Source organism: Rhinopithecus roxellana, chromosome 15, assembly GCF_007565055.1.
Source record: "Rhinopithecus roxellana isolate Shanxi Qingling chromosome 15, ASM756505v1, whole genome shotgun sequence".
Lineage (NCBI taxonomy): Eukaryota > Metazoa > Chordata > Mammalia > Primates > Cercopithecidae > Rhinopithecus > Rhinopithecus roxellana.
This window is the reverse complement of record NC_044563.1, coordinates 95,182,298-95,199,981: the sequence shown is the minus strand read 5'-3', so window position 1 is coordinate 95,199,981 and position 17,684 is coordinate 95,182,298. Positions and strand designations below refer to the sequence as shown.

Sequence of the window (17,684 nt, the reverse complement as noted above, 5' to 3'; positions counted from 1 at the left end):
AAGCACAAAGTTTTAAGGGCAGATGACCAGACTAATAAGCAACAGGCAATTATGTCTGACAGAGTAGCCAATGATCTTTACAATAAGAGGGAAATGGAAGGGTGAGGCAGGAGTATTGCTTGAGGCCAGGAGTTCAAGACCAGCCTGGGCAATATAGCAAGATCCCATCTCTCAAAAAAAAGTTAACGGAAATACCCTAAATATCAAATAACGGTTATGCTAAGTGAGCTATAGTATAGCTATGATTATGTAGTATGAATTTGTTTAAAATGATGCTTTCCAAAAGTTTATAGCTAAGAAAAATGTGTGTGCTAATAAAGTGGGGAATGCAGTATGCAAAAATGGAAATGTAAACACACAATTATTACAATAATGTTAGAAAGCTCCATCTGGGAAAAATATTTAAAGGAAACACATTACAATGCTAAAGGCTCTTAATGGGTAATATAACTAAAGTCTTTTTCATTTTTTTTAACTTTTCTCTAGTTTCCAAATTTTCTATAGTGAGCATATATATTACTTTTGTAATGGAACAAAATTAACTTTATTTAGTACAACAGCATGAGAACGTAGATTAGTTTCTAAAAAATGCAGTCTAAAATTCACTGAGTCAAGTAAAAGTAATATCAGATCATTGACAAAGCATCGTACATTTGTTGGGTCCCTTATATTTCATATAAGTGCCAGGCACTGTGGGAAAAGCAGATACGAAGATATCAAGCCTCCACTCTCAAAAAGCTTTTGATCTGCCTAAAGAATCAAGATAAACTTACGAGAAGTTAAAAGACAATTGTTATGTGTCAATTAAAAGTAAAGCTTAAAAACAAAACTAAACTAAAAAGACCATAACAAATTTCACCATCATTTCACAACAGAAGACATGCATAGCTAATGACTAAGGCTGAGCGCAAGTTCTTTTGTCTTTGGCTTGACACAGTATTCTGATTAGTCTTTCTGCCACTGATCTTACCTGCCTCAAACATTCTTCACCTGTCACCAGCTCATTCACTCATCTAAAAACATCAGTACCTACAACATGTCAAGTATTGTTCTAAGACCTAGACTGTAGCAGCAAACAAATAATCACTTCTCTAGCGAATGTTACATTCAAGTGAGAGAACAGTCAATTTTCAAAATAAATGAGCAATGTATGTTGCAAGTAGCAAGTGCTAGGAAGGAAAAGAGAACATGAAAGAAGGCTAGAGAGTGTTAAGGGTGGATGGGGGAGTAGACCTCGCAATTTAAAATAAGAGGATCAGAGGAGGCTCACTGAGAAAGAGACACCTATGCAAGGACTTGAAGCACACGAGGAAGGATGCCATGTGGATATTTGAGGGCAAATTGCTCCAAGGAGAGAGATCAGCAAGTGCAAAGGCTCTGGAGGCAGAATTGTCCTGAGATGTGTGAGGAATAGCAAGGAGGCCAGAGTAGCACAGGAAGAGTCAACTGGGGTGGAAGATGAGTTGAGAGCAATGAGGTGGGGATTAGGGGAGTAGATCCTATAGGGCTGTATTGGACAAGATGGGGACCTGGCTTTTATTCTGAGTCAGTATAGCAAATAAAGGGCACCAATGAGGCCAGCCTGGTGAAGCAAAGGTATCAAGTAGGGTTGAAATTATAAGGCAGACTCCAGTTATCAAGGTTAAAAAATCATGTCTTCATGTTTACAGTTATTTAATGAGGAGGAGGAGGACTTTCTAAAATATACAGGCTTTTAAATGTAATTTTTAACCACAAGTCTTATGTTTAATTGTGAAATTGAACATATGATTCTTTTAGGAAATGCTTTTTAAATCATGTTTAAAAAATAACCAATGATTTTTCTGTCTCTGCCTCCCTTCATGAAAATAGCTATTACATTTTGCAGATAATTTGAACGTATACATATATATGCCTATGTAGGTGAACACATATGTATGTAAACACATGCGTATATGTTTATGTATACTATGTATACAGACACACACACACACAGAGAAGAGAAACCCATTAAATCCAAAATCACAGCACCCTACTGCCAATATATCCTTATGAAAACATATTTAATTTTACATTAAGTAGAATCACATCTCATGTACTCTTTGATTGCAGACAACTTCTAATTTTCTGCATCTTATTATCATCCCCTTATATTTGCCCACCCCTGCCAACCTCAGCCAACTAACTTTAACCTAGTAAGAATCATTTTATATTTTTCTCCACACTCATGCATTCTTACACACTTTTATCTAAGTATATATACATTTATAAGGTTTTCTGACCTATTGCTTGTTTTGTAAATATGACCATAATATATACACATCTTGCTGCATTTTTATTTTCTTACTTAACTTTGAAATCTTTCAAGTCATCCAGCAAAATCCTAAAACATTCTTTCCAATGTCTGAGCACTATTCCATATTGTGTATATTCCACAACTTATTAAGCCATTTTCCCATTGCTGGGCATTCACTTTTTGTTCAGCTCCTGACCTTTATAAACAATGCAACATTCATACCCTCATGCATATGTTCTGACACATCAGAACCTTAATTCTAGGGCATAGATCCCCAGGAATAGAATTGTAATTCAATAGATGTTGCCACGTTGACTTTCAAAAGCCCCAATGCTTCGCATTCCCCCAAGAATGTATTAGGACTTTCTACATAGATATTGAAATATGTTTCTCCCCTGCTTAAATCCTTCAGTTGAGCCCCACTAGACCACCATTCCCTGGATAAGTCAAAACTCCTGAGGCTAAAATGAGAGAGCTTCCATGATATCGCCACAGTCTCCCTTCCCACACATCTCCCTTGTCCATCTTCTCCAACTCCTAGCGCCCCTGCCACAAACACACTCTACACCTCAGATACATTCATCCTCCCTGTTTCCCGAACATACCACTCTCTTCTGCAATCCTCTACAGCCTTGAACACGCAGTTCTCCCTCAGATTAGAATCTTCCTTTCTTCTTCTCTACCTGGCAAGTTTCTACTCACCCTGCAAGACCAGTCTCTTATGTTACCTCCTCTAAAAAACTACAGCCAGAGCTCATGAGTTTCTCCTCAGAGCCCCTGCATCCTTCAATAGGGCACTAATAACATTCTACTGCAATTAGTGTGTGTGCCTGAACTCCCCAAGTCCCATGGGGAACAGTCTCTTGTGCATGGCTCATTGCCAGTGTCTGATATATATCAGTTATTCAGAAAATGTATGCCCATTGATGAGTGGCCAAATGTCAGACATTTATTGCCATAGGTCTGTACCTATGCAGAGACTTCATATGCTTCCATCACACAAGCTACCCAGAGAATGCCCTGAGATTGACACGATGGGAAAGGAGTTATTAAAGATGGAAAAACTGTGATTATTGTGTTCTAAAGACATAGAAATGGGAGGCAAAATGACCTAGGGGCTTTTAAGAGGCAACAAATGAACAAGTCACTTGCACACTGACTCATTCACTGCATAAGCACTTTGCAGTGGATATCTGTTACACTATCTTTCCAGCATCTTTTTCTCTCTCTTCTTTCAATCACAAAGACAAGTTTCATTAGCTACCTCTTGGGATGGCTACTAAGGCTGCAACTTTTCCCTCTTCTTTGCTAAAGTCCCCTCCTCCCAAACACAGGGGTGATCCGTGGCCATCTGTGGCCAGGTCTGGACTGTGTTAAAATGCCCCTGGAAACAATTGGTGCTTGATCCAGGGGTGGGCTTCTGAACCAAGCTGCACTAATCCAATTCCTTGCCCCAAATTGTGAAACGTAGAACCCAGGGTCATACAGACACGAATTATTGTACATGGGACATGTTAACAATGGCAACTTCAATTGTTCAATGAGAACCTCTAGGATCACCTGGGGAGTGGACAGACAAGTCCAATAGTTAATTTCTATTGCCTGTAACTAAAAGAACATTTTCTAAGACACAAGTGCACAAATCACTAAATATAGTTGAGTTGGTGTTCTTCTTAGAGTAAAGGTCTGCTTGGAATTCCAAGAAGAGAACTCCCCCTTTCCAATGGAGATCAGGGGCAGGTGCCTGGAGGAGGTGGTCATACCCTGGGTAGGGTTTGGACTTGTCAAGACAGTGAGAGCATATTCCAGGGTGGGATAGTCAAAGGGAAAATAAGTAAGTCCCCTGCTCTAGAGTTGTACATTCTGCAAGAGAGGGAACCATGATAAGGAAAGCCAGAAAGGTACACCAAGGCCCTGATTGTGAGAAGCCTTCAGTGCCAGATTAGGGGCTGGCCATTTGCACTGAGAGCTCTGAGAAGATACTGGAGGGTGGCAGGGCAGGGGAGGTAGGGACGGGTAGGATTGGAAAACAGCCAAATCACAGCACTTGGCACCACCACCTGGCTCAAAGGAAACCTGTGTGCTGGGGCTGCTCCCCGAGGAAATGCTCTGGCATCCTCTGAGTGGAGGCACTCATACCCCTTACCTCTGGCCTGTAAGGGAAAGAATAAACCCAACCCCAAAGCTGTGGTAGAGGTAGGAAAGGAGAACAAGGCCCTGGGAGGCCTGCTCAGACCCACAACTCACATTTTTGTCAAGCCCTCCACCCCAATGCACACAGGAGGTGTATACTTAGTTCTTGTTTTTAAAGCTATGTAAGAATTAAAAAGAAAGTGAGATTTCAGAAGCTGTGTTAATTAAACTCCTAATCGATTCAGCACTCTGCTAGTAGGAGAACTGGAGTGACAGAACTATTGATTTCTTCAAGCCCTGCGTGTTTGTGCCTACCAGTGTCTGTGTTTGTGGATATGAATCCATCTGGGTGCCTGTCTATATTATCTGGATGCCTGTATCTGTCTGTGTGTCTGTATATCCCTATCTGCGCAAATATATGACTATATATGTGTTTACAGGACTTAACTCATATAAACTTGATGATTAAAAACTGGGGGTGGAGGAGCTTGAGCGTGGGTACACTTAGTGAATCATTTCCGAAGAAAAGAGTATAGAAAAGGGAGAAATAAAGAAACTTTACAGTGGAGAAACTCGGCAGTCACTATTTTAACCAAGTGATCAAGTTTAACCTCACCAAGGATAAGGCATGTTGCTAGCATGTACCCCTGATAGGATATGATAAGAAGTGCACTTCATCCTGTAGCATTCTTCCCCCAGGACACGTAGCCTCAGTCTCATGATGAGAGAAGCAAACAAACCCAAACTGAGGGACATTCTATAAAACATCTGACTAATACTCCTCAAAATGGTCAAGGTCATCATAAACAAAGGTGGACTGAAAAACTGTCATAGAACAGAGGTGACCAAGGAGACGTGAGGACTAAGTATAATATGATATCCTGGGTGGAATCCTGAAACAGAGAAAGGACATTCATGAAAAAAACTAGTGAAATCTGAATACAGTCAGCTTTCTATATCTACAGATTTTGCATATATGGTTTCAACCAACTGCAGATTAAAATTATTCAAAAAAAGATAATAAAAATGTCACACATAAAAAACACAGTATAACAACTATTTACATAGCATTTACATTGTATTAGGTATTATAAATAATCTAGAGGTGATTTAAAGTATACAGGAGGATATGTGTAGCTTATATGGAAGTATTAGGCAATTTTATATCAGGGACTGGAGCATTCATGCATTTTCGTAACTGTGGGAAGTCCCGGAACCAATCCCTCATGGATGCCAAGGGACAACTGCAATGTCTAGAGTTCAGTTCATAGCAATGGACCAATTCTGGTCCTTTAGTTGTGACAAATGTGCCATGATAATATAAGACGTCAGCAACGAAGGAAACTGGGTGTGGAGTATATGGGAACACTCTGTACTACCTTTACAACTTTCTATAAATCTAACTATTCGAGACCAGCCTAGCCAACATGGTGAAACCTGTCTCTATTAAAAGTACAAAAAAAATTAGCTGGGTGTGGTGGCACATACCTGTAATCCCAGCTACTCGGGAGGTTGAGGCAGGAGAATCACTTGAACCTGGGAGGCAGAGGTTGCAGTGAGCAGAGATCACATCACTACACTCCAGCCTGGGTGACACAGTGAGACTCCATCTCAAAAAGAACAAAAACAAAAAATAAAACAAAACAAAACAACAAACAAAAAAACAAAAAATCCTGTGAGCCCAGACTGGCTGTCTCTCTGGTTTTATATCATGAGCCTCATGCAGGGAAGACCTGGAGAGCCCAAGCTCCAGGATGGTAGGTGAAACCTGGCTAAAGAGCCAGGAATGGAGCCTTCCTCAAAGAACTGGGAAGTGGAAGGAAAAGCTGTCACCAGTCAAACTATGGGTGGAAGTTGTTCTCTCAGGGGAAAGGAACGTGGCTACTCCCAGTAGCTTTCTCTTCCAGTTGGGCCCCCATCATCTGTCCTACAGCCCACCAATGGCTGAATCCCAGGTGAGCCTCGTGGACCTGTGCCTTCAATGCCTAGCTATGTCAGGGGACCCTCCCTCTGAGGTCCCTCATGACGGCTCATAATGACCCTGCTCCTTCCTTAACCACCTGAACAGACAGGCCTTGAGTCACAACTTCCTTGGGACTGAGTAGCCTATTGTATTAGAGTCTGAGCATAAGGGGGAAGTATCCAGACACAAGCAAACAAGGCCTGCACACTGGCATAAGGGTAGGAAGAGCTAGCGCTGCTTCTCATAATCTGTGTGACCTTAGGCAAGCTGCTGCTTCTTTTTTTCCATTTTCTGAAATTTTTATTGAAATATAACATATGTACATAGAAGTGAACACATCATAATATTGAGCTACAGTTCAATACATTTTCATAAGGTCAACACATCCATGAATTCAGCAACCAGATAAAGAAACCCAACTATTACCATTGTCCCAGAACTCTCCCTTGTGCCCCTTCTGGTCACTCCCCAACCAGGATAACCCATATCCTGACTTTTAACAACCTAAGTTTGTATTTTGAGTAAGTTTCTTAACCAATTTGAGCCTCAATTTTTTCATCTATAAAATAGATAATAATAGAGGTTTCTGCACAGGGTTGATGGAAGAATTAAATTAAGTGATTAATGTGCAGGGCCTAGTACACTGCATGGCACAAAAGAGGATGCTCAAAAATGTTAGTTCTCTGTGCTGCCCTTCCCCATATAAAACACCTCTGCACATGTTACAATAACTAGAAATATAATAATGACTGGAATGTATTGAGCACATCCCATGTGTTGAGCACCATGCTAAGATCATGTCCTTTGCAGGGACATGGATGGATATGGAAGCCATTATCTTCAGCAAACTAACACAGGAAAAGAAAACCAAACACTGTACATTCTCACTTATAAGTGGGAGCTGAACAATGAGAACTCATGGACACAGGGAGGGAAACAGTACACACTGGGGCCTGTCAGTGGGGTGGGGGGAGGGAGAGAATCAAGATAAATAGCTAACGCATGTGGGGCTTAACACCTAGGTAATGTGTTGATAGGTGCAGCAAGCCACCATGACACACGTTTACCTATGTAACAAACCTGCATATCCTGCACATGTATCCCAGCACTTAAAATAAAACACAATAATAAAGTAGATGAGCAGAGAGAGGGGTGAGGCAGCCTTAACATAGGCAGATGGGGAGGACCATTTGCCCAAGCAACAACTTGGGGCTGCTATGGGCAAAGGAAGATGAAAGGAAACTGTGAGCCCCTGACCCTGCCTACAGCTCTGGGGAGGAGGGTGGGCAAGAATGATAAGCTGCCAAGATATCATTTCTGCTTTCAGGCCAAACCCACACAGAGCTGTCCAGCTGCAGGAGTTGCCTTTCATGGTAACAGTCCTAGAAATGAAGACAGACAAAGCGCCAGTGGGGGAAAGCAGAATCTGGTTTACTTTAAGAATGAACTTAGGCCAGGTGTGGTGGCTTATGCCTGTAATCCCAACACTTTGGGAGGTGGAGGTGGGAGGATCCCTTGAAACCAGGAGTTTGAGACCAACCTGAGCAACATAGCGATACCTCCATCTCTATAATAATAATAATAATAATAATAATAATAATAATAATAATTAGCCGAGCATGGTGGCTCTTCCCTGTGGTCCCAGCTACTCAGGATACTCAGGAGGCAGAGTCAGGAGCATCACTTGAGCCCAGGAGGTCAAGACTGCTGTGAGCTATGATGGTGCCACTGCACTACAGCCTGGGTGACAAAGTGGGACCCTTTCTCTTAAACGAAAAAGTTTAAAACAACTTATTTCTAGAGATTGTTTAAACAGCACCAAATCTGTCTCCCCAAGCAGCAACCAGACATACTGAGAAGAAAACATAGAACAAATTAGTAAGCGCGGGAATCCCTGCCTCCCACTACCTCTACTCAGTGGCCAATCCCCAGGCCCCATCAAGCAGGTGCATGTCACTTATGTCCAGGGCAGGGAAGACATTCAGAGGCTCTGGCCTATTAGCAGCTGAAGGAAAAAATGGGTTGGCTGCTCGAGAACCCCCACCCAGCCTGACTTCTCCCAGAATGCTTTGCACCCAAGTTGCTCACATTTAAACTGAACTACTGTGTCAATAATATTGTTGTGCTTAGCTAAAAAAAAAAAAATAGAATTAGACAAAAAGCAGTTCTGAAGTCACAGTGAAATAAAAAATTTAAAAAACCACCAGTAGTAATAACTTTTATTGAACTTTTACAGTGCCTCAAGAGCTGTGCACTTATCATGCATTATTTTATTCTCACGACAGCCTTACTCAGTTTACTCTCTTATTCGCTCCATGTTACAGGTGAAAATACAGAGGTGTAGAAAGGCTACATGACTTAAGAGAGCCAAAACTCCATGCAGGCAGTCTGGCTCCAGAGACTGTGCTACTGATCACACTATTCAGCTTCCCATCTGTGTCTCTCCTCCACCAGACTTTGAGACATCCTCAAAAGCAGGCATTGTTTGATTCATCTCAGCACAAGTCCTGACACACAGTAGTATCAATAAATATGTAATTGAATCAAGTAAGGCTGAGACTGCCTGGGAGATGAGCATTGTATGCCTTGCCAAGCCAGCTTATTTGAAAAAAATATTTTCCAAACTTGCAAGGAGTTACACAAGTTGGGCAAGAGTGTCCTGGACTGGCACATAGGAATCTCCCAAACCCATCCCATCCTCTGCTCTGGAATTACATTTTAGGAGGTATGGATTTTGTCTTTGGCTAGGATGTCAGACAAAGTATAGGTGAGTTCCCAGTCCTGTGGCAAAAGTTTAAGCGTTGGGCAAGTAACTAGATCCCACAAAAAGTGTGATAACAAAGATTTTTAAATACTTGAAGCTGATGGCATTAGAACCAGAGAAACTTCTCATCCAAGGCATTTTTGCAAATGTTCCTGTCTTCCACTAAGCAATGCTCTGGTTGGGTAGAGCTTGGACCCTTAGCAACCGTTATCCCAATTCTCAGAGCCTAGCCTGAATGTAAAGGTGAACAGTGCTCTGGTGAGTTGTGGGTATATATTCTCAAGCCCTTGAGGAGTGTCTGTCCGAACATGACACCGAACATGACAACAAACATAGAATATTCTCAACCAGTTCAACAAGGTTTAAAACATTAAGCAGTGTCTCTCAGGCAATCCCTGGTCAACTTAATTCAGTGAAACACTATTGACACCGACAATGTTTCAGGCCTTCTTCTGGTGATCCCTGACACCAGGAAGCTTACACAGTCTAGCAGAAGAGACAGACAGCCCAACTTCAGTCTCATCCCATCATGATGGGTCATGAGGCTCGCTCAAGTGCATCTTAGAGTCCTCAGAGTTCATCTCACATATGTTCCCCGACTCCGCCCGCAAAAGACTGGTTCAGCAACCACAGGGTGGAACTGAATGATTCTGATACCGTTTATTCCTTAGCAGCCTTACACTAGGCATGACTCCAGCTGCCATGCCATGCCACGTCCACCCAGCATGGCTGCCATTCCTTCCAGTGAATGTCATGCTCTCTGGACTCTACAGGACATCTCAGACTGTTACAGTCACCACTTCTTCTCTTACTGCTACCTCTCCTAGTTACCAGGGTACCACCACCAGACATGCCGCTGGGTCTTCTAGGCATTGTGGAGATTTCTGTTGGTTACCACTGCTCGCACCAGAGCCTAAACTCTACAGCTGGGTTGCCTGGATTCAAATTCCAGCTCTGCGACTTGCTAACTATGTAACTTTGGGCAAGTTAACATAACTGCTCAGTGCTTCAGTTTCCTCACCAGCAAATGGTGAAAAATAGTAATAACTAACTCCTGGTCTTTTTACCTGATGGGTAATACTCTAAGTGTTAGTCTCTATTAGAGCAGTTCTAATAAAGCCACTGTATCATCAAATCTTTTTTACCTGAAAGTCAAAAACATGAAGAAAATTCTGGAAAGATGGCAGTGGCGGTGCATATTTTTCCAAACTCTTCAAACCCCCACATGAAAACTGACAGAGCAACTATATGACAACCTCTGCCTCATGGATAATATTTATAATGAAACTAGATGATAAGTTATCCCCACAAACTTTGAAATACTAGCAAATGGGGATAACCCACCAACAGCCGTAAGACCTGCTCAGTATCATGTATTAGACAGTTTTCATGCTGCTGATACAGATATATCCAAGACTGGGTAATTTATAAAGAAAAAGAGGTTTAATGGACTCACAGTTCCACATGGATAGGGAGCCCTCACAATCATAGTGGAAGGCGAAAGGCACATCTGAACTGGTGGCAGGCATTATAAAATCATCAGCTGTCGTGAGACTTATTCACTACCATGAGAACAGTATGGGGGAAACTACGCCCATGATTCAATTACCTCCCACCTGGTCCCTCCCACAACACATGGGAATTATGGGAGCTACAATTCAAGATGAGATTTGGGTAGGGACACAGTCAAACCATATCATATTATCTTATGAGAAGATGAAGAAAGAAGCAATAAGGTGGCATCTGATGAACATGAGAAAGGAGAACCCAAAATAACTCTGGGTATTTACTGGAAAGCACAGTACAGGAATTTGAGAACAGTAGCTGAAACTAGAAGGGGATTTGCCTTTCCAATATAGCTGAGTACAGGGTGTTTTATGAACTCTCAATACTGACCCACTAGGAATCTCTTCTACAACAAAGCACCACATTAAGGAGAAACTCCTGGGAGTGGAACCCAAATTCAGTGCGACAGGGACAACAGAGGCAGAGGAACAAGATATTCAAATCAATGTGAGGGAAGAAAGCAGAGCTAGGAACGCTCAGAGAGCAGGTCATCATGTTTTTGGACCCTATACTAAAACAAAAGAAGGTAGAGTTCTATAAAGTTAGAATAGGTTTCCTGAACCCTGCCTTCTTCTAAAGGTCCATGAAAACTAATTTCACTTAAAAACGAGTAACAGAAAATTATTGTAGTCTCATCCCATATATAGTTATTTCAAAAAGAGAATAAAGAGCAGAATAATATCTGTACAATGAGAAAATGCCAGAAAAAAAATGTACTCTTAAAACAGATAAAACTCTAACAAAATAAGCTTAAAATTTTGAGGAAATTATAAAAGACAGGAACAAGAAACATACATTCTCAGAAAGGAAATGTCCTAACTCGGGAAGGAATTAGAAATAAAGAGGGGAAAGTCATTTTAGAAACAAAGACTAAACAAGAAACACACAAGATAATGCCTTTAAAAATCAAATGCAAAAATGAAGAAAACTTTGAAAATGAAAAAATGAAGAAAGTGAAACCCTGTCTCTACTAAAATACAAAAAAATAGCCGAGCATGGTGGCAGGTGCCTGTAGTCCCAGCTACTTGGGAGGCTGAGGCAGGGGAATGGCTTGAACCCAGGAGGCAGAGGTTGCAGTGAGCCAAGATCTCACCACTGCACTCACTCCTGCCTGGGCGACAGAGCAAGACTCCATCTCAAAAAAAAAAAAAAAAAAAAAAAAAGAATTTGAGAGAAAACAACAAACATTAAAGTTAGGTAAGAAGATCCAACAAACACACAATGTAAGTTCCTAAGGAATGAATTCAAAGCACAGAAACACGGTGAATACTAAAACTGTAAATCAGAAAACTTTCAAGTGGGGGAGGGGAATTAAAACTACACTTTGAAAGAACATACTACATACATGAAAGCAAACATGCAAGACATACTCTAGTAAGATAGTAAGATTATTGCACAAGAGAAAAGAATGAGAAGGAAGACAGGGAGGCAGGGAGGGAAGAAATTGTTTGTGCATCTAAAAATAAGTGCATGTTACCCATAAGAGACAGAAAATTGCGCTATCATCAGATTCTGAGAGAAATACTTTATACCAGAAAAAGTAGAGTTACATATTTAAAATACTCAAGGAAATAAAGTGTGAGCCAAGGATTTTATATAGAAAGTCATACATGACTTTCAAGTGTGAGTAGGAACTCTCAGCTCTGATGACAGAAGTGATGTTGGGCAAAAATCCTTCAAGAATGATTAAGAAGATAAAATCAGTAAGACTTGGACACTGATTCATATAGATGACGAATGAGAGAGAGTGAAGAGATGAGATGCAGATTTTTTACTTGAGCAGCTGAAAGGATAGGAGAAATAAATTTGGAAGACACAATGATAGGTTCAGTTTGTGACATGGTGAATCTAATAGACCTACCATCTCTTCTTTTCAAGAAGTCCAGTCCCTCTTACTGGACTGTCCTCTCATAGAACTTCATTCTAAAATCTTCCAGGCACTCCCAGCATCCATACAGAGTGCATGGCTGACATACTGTCACAAGTCTCATCCTGAATATTCTCACAAGTTTCATTCATTCAACAATATTTACTTAGAGTCAAATAGGTGCCAGGAACTGTTCTAGCTACTTAGGATTTATTAGTAAGCAAACAAACCAACATCTCAGCCCCTGTGGAGAGTACATCATAGCAGGGGAAAACAGACAACAATAATAAATATGATAAATATAAATGAATACAGTATGTTAAAAGCAGATGATTTCTATTAACAAGTAGCGGTACAATAAGGGGTACCACAATTGTCTTGTGGAAAGCAGGGAAGTAACTGCCACTTTAAATAAGTGGTCAGAGCAGGGCTCGTTGAGAAGCTAAGATTGAGCAAACAATTCAAGAAGGTGAAAGAATTAGCTGAAATATGGGTACTGAGCATTGCAGGTGGTCAGAGACTAGCGCAAAGGCCTTGCGAGGGAGGATGCCTGCTTTGTTTGAGACACAGTATGGAGATAAGTGTGGCTAGAGTAGAGTGAACAACAGAAATATTAGTAGGAGGGGAGCTCAGAGAAGGGGTTAGGCCAGATCACATAAAGCCATGGAAGCCATTGTAAGCACTTTGGGTTTTATTCTGAGTAAACAAAATACTTCCCAGGTCCCCCAAGAACTCTTGCAACCAGATGTCATCTAGGTCCATCTAGCCCGTTCTCTATAACCCAACAGGAAGACTCTCTCAGTGAGGGCTTTATAAAAACAACACATAGATGACTTTAGAATGACTTAACCTCTGCTATGCAGTGAACTATAAACTGTTTAATAAACAGCTAATTAAACCATAATTATTTATGTAACAAGCCATAAATAATTTACAGCATGGTTAGGCTATTCACTTCCCATCCCTCCGCACCAAGGCTCTTGTGAAGACCCAGTCAAATGCGACTAAAGGAAATGTGACTACTCTAATCCTGTTCATATTTTTCAATGTTTTCATTGCTCTGCTTCTGATCTGCTTCTGAATACCACGCTGAGCTGCGTCAGCATAGGCCCTACTGTGCATCGGGGGTTTTATGTAAGTGGCAGGCAATTCTTCATCTCTCATCCCTAACCACTCCAAGTTCACATTTCAAGTGTAAATCCTGCCCCAGTGTTTGGTGCTGAGCAGCTTGCAAGACGGGCGGATCACGAGGTCAGGAGATCAAGACCATCCTGGCTAACACAGTGAAACCCCGTCTCTACTAAAAAAAAATACAAAAAACTAGCCTGGCGTGGTGGCGGGTGCCTGTAGTCCCAGCTACTCGGGAGGCTGAGACAGGAGAATGGCGTGAACCCGGGAGGCGGAGCTTGCAGTGAGCTGAGATCCGGCCACTGCACTCCAGCCTGGGCGACAGAAAGAGACTCCGTCTCAAAAAAAGAAAAAATGTTTCTAACTTGCCACTGACCCATCTATGCAATACCAGAAACATTGAGAAGGTTTTTGCTCCTTCAATGGGCTCCGCAAAATGCCTCCTGCGCCCACCTGCAGTGGAAATGCCCCCTTTTCCTCTGAGCTTCTCTGTGTTCTCTCCTGTCTCCATGCATTAGTCCTCTGCTCCAAGCTGCAGCAGCAGAAAAAGTTTTCAGATCAACATTACTCAGAAATCTCCATTTTTCACTCTTCATCCTACTCACTTAATATTTGGTGTTCCGTATCATTTTCTGACATGTGTTCTATATCATTTTCTGTTAATTAAACTGTTCAGTATAATATAGTAAGAGAGTAAATCCTATGGTATAACCCCAGGGGTCCTGGGGGAGGCAAAATGAGACCCACCAACCCACCTTGAAGCTAATATTGAGAGTAATTTGTGACATGGGTATGGATTATGGCACTGTCAACACTTTATTACATCCATTTCTCCAGGCTGTGGTCTTCTCTCAATTGGTAGAAGGGTTTGAGGGTAAAGAAGAGACTTGACTATTCTAACAAATTATTTTTAATGTAGCATAGTTCCAAGCACACTATAAAACAAACTATCTCTTGAGTACCTTCTGCATAGCAGGCACATATCAAGAACTTGCACATATGATATCTAACTAGTATTTAGTAAAATGCTATTTATTACCCTCATCTTACAGAGGAGGAGAAACTGAGACTCAAAGAGGTTTTTGCACCTAGTCAATGACAGTGCCAGATTTCAGTCCAGTGCCTGACTCCAAAGTCTGTGCTCTCAGCACCTCCGCAGTCTGTCCAGAACCCTAATGGAACTTGTTGTTATTTCAGTTTCAGAAGGCCAAGGAACATGAATTTAGCTCCAGGTAACTGTTTCCACTCCTAGGAGCCAATGTGTACATCTGACAGCTGCCTTCTCTTTGATGACTCAGAGCCCCATCTTGTTAACTGTCAAACTCCAGCATTGTAGATGCCCTCTAATTGAGAGAAGACATTATTAACACTCTCTGATCTTTCATTAACTCATGAATGACTTATTTTTTAACCTCTAAAAATGGTATATGTGTATATCCGTATTGCCAGTATATGTATGAGAGTCATTATGATGATATAAGCCACAAGAACACCTGATTAGGAGCCATCACCTGTGCCCTCCTCCCACTCCCTCCTCTTGATAGCTGTGTGCCCTTACACATGACGCTTGTCCTCTCTGAGCCTCAGTTTCCTGGCCTGCTCATCCCCCCGCCTCCTTATTTCCAACCATTGTCCCAGCCCTGAATTATTTCAGTCTCGCTACTGTGATTTCCAGCCTCCCAGGTTTTGCACACGCTGGTCCCTCTCTCCACTTCCTCTTTACCTGCTGACTTCTACACATCCTTGAAGTCTTGACCTAATGTCTCTTCTGAAGGAGTCCTCTGTGACTCTTCAACAAGTTTATGTCCCATGTGCCCCACATGTCTGTAGCACTCTGTCTTTCCCCTGATCTACACTGGTCTCAATTGTTTAACAACTTTCAATTGTCTGTTTCACCCCCTAGACAAGGCAGGGGCAGATCTTGTGTCTGTCTTGTCCTCCCTACATGCCACCATGCTACATGCTAAACTATCTGCAAGGCACTAGACCTGACACACCAACGATGCAACTGGTTTATATGTATGGAACTTAATTATATTTAAACATTTATCAAGTGGGAATAATAATAAGCTATACTGCTGTCCTGTCTCATTGGGTTGTGAGGGTCACGGCGATAAAATCCATAATCATCATAATGGCACTAACTGAGGATGGGCCCTTGCCAATTATCATGGGGATTGATTCATATGTATTATCTCAGTTGGTTCTCACAATGACCCTGTGAGGAGGGTACTCTTATGATCTTACTTTTACAGATGAGGAAACTGAAGCTTAGCAAGGCCAAGTAATGTATCTGACATCACACAGATCACAAGTGGCAAAGTTTGGCTCTGAACCCAGCTCATCAGTGTCTAGACTGCATGTTCTTCAGTGTTATGTTAAACTGCTTTAGGCTGCGCTCTGTTCCAACATCATGTGCAGTACTGTCAGGTAAAATTTATAAATGCATTCCTACACACACACATCCAGCTATTCCTATTGATTGTCATGAATTTTCATGGCAGTAACATGGGATTTGATGTATAGACTAAAAATGGTTTAGCTTTGTTTTTTCTATTCTGTTCTTCTCCCTACTTTAAAGAGAGTATTTTCATTTGCCAAAGTGGACATTTAGGAGAATTCACAGATGTAATGTGCCCATTCCCATCCTGATACCTCTGCATGGTTCTGTGAAGTGCAGGTGAGCGTATAGAAATCACCACTAGAGGGTTTCCAAGAGCCAGTCTCTCCACCATCTACAAGGCTCCGGAACTCTCCATCAGCCTCCAGCAACCACTTGGGTACCTTGCCTCCACCATGTCCTGGCTCCACTCCCAAGCCTCAGGCTCCTAAGGAGGATTCTCTGTTTTCAGTTGTAGGCAGACCCAGGGACAAAAGATCCTTCACCTGGGGCTGCACTGGCAGCTCTGCCCTCCAAAAGGGCCCCCAGGTGCAAGAGGCCAGGAGAAGTTGCCTGTCTCAAGTCCCACAGCCAGTGCACAGTGGGGCCAGGACTGGAGACCTAGTATCTTGGTGTTTTCCAGGGGCCTGCTCAGAACAATCCCTGTTCTAGGAGCTGAGGCTACAAAGTTGAACAGGAGAAAATCCCAGCCTTCATAGAGCTCACCCAAGACCCAAACAGGAAAAAAAACAAAAACAAAAAAAAAACACCAACAATTCAATCTGGTTATAATTATAAGAGTAGTTGAAATGTTGAGTTCCAGCAAGGAGTCAGGCAGTGTCTAAGCCCTCTCTATATATTATCTCCTTTAAGCCTGCCCACAGTCGTGTGAGGGAGGTACTATTATTACCCCCGTTTACAGATGAGGAGACTTCTGTCTGGAGAGGCCACATGGTGAGTAAATAATGGAGCCATTACTCAAACTCAGGCCTCTAGAGTTCAGAGCCTCAGCTTCTATCAACTAAACACCACACTACCATCAAGAAGCTATGAGCAGGATAGACTAGGATCACAGAAGACAGAGGACCTGACTTCGCCTGGGAATATTTACACAAAGGAAGTGACATTTGCCCTGATTCTTAGAGGAGAGGAGTTGCCAGGATGACAAACGCAAAAAGATTTCCACATAGGGGAGGCACCATGTACAAAGACCCAGAGGCATATAGCCAAAAAGTCGTATGGCAAGAAGTTTCACTAGACTATAGCATCAGGGGCCTCTGAGGGAGGGACCAGGAAGGGGTCTGAAGAGAGAAACAGGGACTAGTTGATCAAAGACCTTGAATGCCATGATTAGGGACGTGGATTTAATCTCAAAGGCAACTTGGAGCCACCAAAAGCATTTTAGAGCAGGGAAGTGACAACAATTGTGCAAAGAATCAGTAAAAAATGAATCACAGCCAGGTTAAATCCTAGGCAGGAGAGGAGCCTGTTGGGAAATGATAGTTAGAAACAGACAGAGAAGACAGAAGCCTGAATTAAGGCAATGGCATGGGATAGGAAGATCTGGGAGGGAGAGGATAGGATATGTGGGTGAAGAAGAGGAAAGAA

General features: G+C 42.0%; 1 protein-coding gene across 2 annotated transcripts in view; it reads right to left on the bottom strand.

The window, feature by feature from the left end:
* INSC (INSC spindle orientation adaptor protein) overlaps nt 1-17,684 on the bottom strand; it is a 135,760-nt gene that overhangs the window by 68,854 nt on the left and 49,222 nt on the right. The window lies entirely within an intron of this gene.